The sequence below is a fragment of the Clytia hemisphaerica genome, unplaced genomic scaffold, assembly GCF_902728285.1.
Source record: "Clytia hemisphaerica strain Z4C2 unplaced genomic scaffold, Clytia hemisphaerica genome assembly, whole genome shotgun sequence".
Lineage (NCBI taxonomy): Eukaryota > Metazoa > Cnidaria > Hydrozoa > Leptothecata > Clytiidae > Clytia > Clytia hemisphaerica.
In genome coordinates, this window is record NW_027104209.1 from 485,833 (window position 1) to 490,386 (window position 4,554).

The window sequence follows — 4,554 nt, forward strand, 5'->3', positions numbered from 1 at the left end:
ACTATGAAATATTATTTAGTCAAAAAAGTTGCATGGATTCTCAAAAACCTAAAAAAAGTTGTAAAATTAAACAACGTTTTTTGAGGGAAGTAGCTTCTAGTCGTTGAAATTCAGAAAAGAGACGCAACTTCTATTTGGAGCTTGATTTTTTGTATAATAGGTCTCTTTTCAACGACTAGTTTACTAGTCTACTTGCATGTCAAATAAATGAAATTTATGTTCAGATCAAGTTTGACTCGTTATGTAAAATGCCGCTGCTTGTCAATACATTTTCTATTTTTATATCTCCTACAGCTTTTAAAGTTTTACTTCTTTTTTATATGGTATATATAATTATATTTTTATGCAACATTCTATTTTTTCTGTAATTATCAAAATGCGATTTTTTGTGACTTAGCACTCAGTCACCCTCCTATTTTCTGCAAAAAAGTATTTTGATACTTTCTTATGCAATTTTTTCAATACTTTGAACGTCAGTCAGCGTTCATTATATATTCAAACTATTTTTTTCCTCTGATTTTTGCACATCTTGGAGAAGATTGACTTCTTGCTAAAATATTCTGGTTTTTGATTTTTTGGACATTTTGCCAAACTCATTCTGGCAAAAAATCTTTTTGACGTCCATGGGAAACATTACAAGCACGTTGATACAGGTTCTGGATTTGATTTTCCAAAATGTACTCTTCGGGGAAAACTCTGTTTATAAGGGGCTGGTGGACATTTTATTTTTAAAGTCCAACCTTTGATATCAATGTTTACCCCAGGACACGTGCTTAACCTCTGTATAACCCATTGACACATAGGGCCCCCGCCTTGTATTCGAAAGTGGGAGGAGGCAATATTTTTACTTTGCAAAAAAGTGGGGGAAACTCTTTCGATGACCCTGGGCAATTATATCTTCCATTCCCTTCGAGAGGTTTGTTTTTCTGGAAGAGTCCAATTCTTCATTTCCATTAAGGTAATATCATGAATTAACCTTTCAACGTTTATTAGTTCTTTTATCATTTTATATCATGATTCGTTGCACTGAATTCTTCCTCCTAAATAGTTTTTCATTGATATAATATTCCCTTGAACTAATTAAAATTCATATGTTTGTAAATAATACTTAATTATTTTTTTGTCATTTTTACTACTAATTATATTTCTTAATTTCATCAATTCTCTCAGAAGAAATTTGGTTCTTTTTGAGTCAACAACCTTGAAATTGAAATTCAAAGGAACTTTTTGTGCTTAAAAATATCTTTAAAAATCTTGTTAGTGAAGTACTCTCGGGTACCTAATAGCCGGGGGGTTTGGAATAAGCGGGAGGGGGGGGGGGTGGGGAAAAAATCTAAAACTTAAACCCTGGGGGACTGAAACGGCAAGCGGGGGGGGGGGTTTGGAATAAAAATGTCCATGGTGGAAAATTTTTGAAAAGGAGGCTAATACAGCAGAATTAGGACAAAAGAGGGAACTTTTAAAAACATTTTCCCAAAAATTAATAAGCAGGGGGGACGGCTATTAGGTACCCGAGAGTATTTTCTCTTGGGTGCTTTGTAGTAAATATTTTCATGGCAGAGATAGATAGGAATGGAAGAGTTGAACATTGTCCAAGTTGCTCTCTGCATCAAAATTCTTTACCTCCTTTTAACTTAAGGTTTAGATTCTGAAGTTTATTATTGCTCTGAATATCTACTATATTTCGTTGCCAGTTCAATTCCACTTTTCAATACTTTTCCAACGAAATTACAATCTCTGCGTGAATTCTCAGCTGTCTTACTTCTTACGACTGGTATGCTTACTTATAAAGCAAATGAATTATGAACTCATAATTAATCGTGCCCCTCTTCAGGGAGGAGCTAATTATTATTGCTCAGCAGTTTCATTTAAAAATTTCTAAATTTACATCAGTAGAATAGATCTAGAAATAGATGCTAGTTTCCAATTATCCTTTTTTTTTCTTCAAGTAAAGCTTACACATAGTTTTACTATTTGCTTAATTCAGTCAGTTTCGTGGTATTGTTTTGCTGTCATGAACGAGAAAGAACTGTATCGTTTAGTCGAATCAACTTAAAATAGAACATACAATTACAGACTCTACCAATCTTACCTTACTCTTTGCATTTGGCCATTGCAAGACTCTCCATTCTCTGCTTTAGACCTTTTCATAAATTACGTCACGAACATCACTTGCCTCATATTCAAACAATTACCATGGTGAACATATAATTTCAAAACGAGGCAAGTGATGTTCGTGACGTAATATATGAAAAGGTCTATCTAACTCTCCTTTGATAAATGGGCAAGTTAAGTTTCAGTTATATTCTTTTTAGCAACGCATAATTTTGGAGTTAGACCCATTGACTTCCAACCCCGAACGGCTAGACTCGAGACTCCTGGATAGGAAATGAAGTCACTTATTTCTCATCCCAAAACGCCCGTTCGTGGTTTTTACACTAACGCCGGATTGAAAGTAAAATCTATCGCTGGATTTCAAAAAATGCAATCCTCAAAAACAAAGGAACCGCTAGATACAATCTGTCGTCATGATTGCTGTGCGTTCTTTTCTTGCCTGGGAAAGGTTAGAGATTCTACTCTAGCCCTTCGGGCTTTAAACTCAATGGCTAGACCAGTTAAATACTTTTATAGTTTGTCTAGTTTCATCTGGAAAATAATTTTTATAAGAACTAGATGTTGATAGTGAAGAGAAAAGTTTTCAATTAAAAGTAGTTACTGATTATCTAAATAACGCTGGGCATTGAATTTTCAAGTTAATGCAAAATAAGGTATTAACTAAAAACAACTAAAAATAAGAACAGGATAAGAACAATTAAGACATGAAGTTACTGAGCCTCAACAAAGATTTGCTGTTTTTTATAAAAAAGAGTAGAACATACGTCTAGTTTCTCAGAAATAGGGAGTTATCTTCAGTTTGTTTATAATTTCTTCCCAAGCGAAGGACTCTAATCCTTAGAGAGGAAGATGGAAAATTTAAAGTTATACGATCGCATATGGTTGGATTGCATAACTTTTAGGTCTGTCTCTCCTGAGAAAATTCTCTGACGTAAAAACGTTTATTCTCGCTTCTTGCAAACAGATAAATATACACAGTTTGTTATGATTTAGAAGTGAGATTCTTTATACTACCACCAAATACCTGATATTTCGTTGCTTTATTACAGAGGTATCTTTTGATTATGAAGTTGTTTGACCACCAATTTGAGGAAAATAGCTGTTTGTTTGTAGACTCATTTCATTGTAAGGACCAGTGAACTCTGATTGTGCTCAGCTGTTGTCAATTTTTGAAGGTTATGGAATTTGTTGTTTCTTTAGAATCGTTCTCTTAACTTGAGAAGTTAGTTTAATTGAGGTTAATTTACCTTAGAGGAAAATGACTGGCGTATTGGGATTGTAGGAAAGCTCGTACCCCAGAGCCACTTGCATGCACTTTGATCGTCACTGATGGACATGATACAAGTTCGTTAGCGCTATAAGACCCATGGAAAAGCAAACTAAGGAACTGGGTACGAGTTGGGTTTACAAATTGTTTGATCCCATAATCACGTACTACCCGTTGCACGTGTATTAGTTGTTTACATATGGGCTGGTTTTTCGTAGCACATCCAACTTCCGTTTACTGTTAAGTGCACTTGGATAGCCTTTGAAAAATAGTCATGCAAACATTTGTTTACTGCTTGTTGAGTTTCCTGCTTTTCATACTTACTTACCTTCCTAGTTATTCGTGACATTTTGTCGACATGCATTCAGCATCTACAAATGTTCTTGCCACCATAAAAACAGTCCTTTGTTGTTATTATCTACTATATTTGTCATGCCAGATTTTCAGTCGCATTGATGTACAATCTACCTTGACCAATTCTATAATTTCTCTGAGAGGCTTGTCAAAGGTCCCATCTTTTATCACTTCGTAGTCCAAGCTATTAGAATAGGATAGCAATATCTCCAAGAGATTATGCAAAGCTGTACAATCAGTGCACAGCACTGGTGACAACAGCAGGCTATGATGATCGCTTACCCAAACTGCACTGTTGTCCTGGAAATAACGAAATACGTGTTTGCGGGCAGACAGCATTATCTCTGTAGTATAGCTTGTCGTTGTTGTGTTGTTCTTCAGCTCTACTCTGAGCACGTTTTATTGCGTGACCTGGTTTATCGTTTCTGTCACAAAAAGTGCTAAGTCATCTCTCATTCATCAGTGAGAGTGAGAGAGACAAACAATTCTCATAATACTATGTGTGTTTGCTATTTAGTTGCAACTTTTTATTTTGATTTTCTCCGCATGATATGATATACTTAATTTGCTGTCAGTTTATAAGATTTCATTCATGACGTCATTGTTTGAAAAATATTATAAATTCTTTGTAAAGTCGTTATGATTTTTGAAGTCGCTTTGTGACAATTGATAGACTTGGTATACAGTATTGTGGTTATCAAAGGTTGATTAGCAAGAAACTTGTGTACTTGTTGTAATAGTGATAATTTAGCGTTTATGGCATTTTAAATCAATCCTATTGTTCGTTTTCTCTCTGAAGATGTTCCCGACCTTGCTTT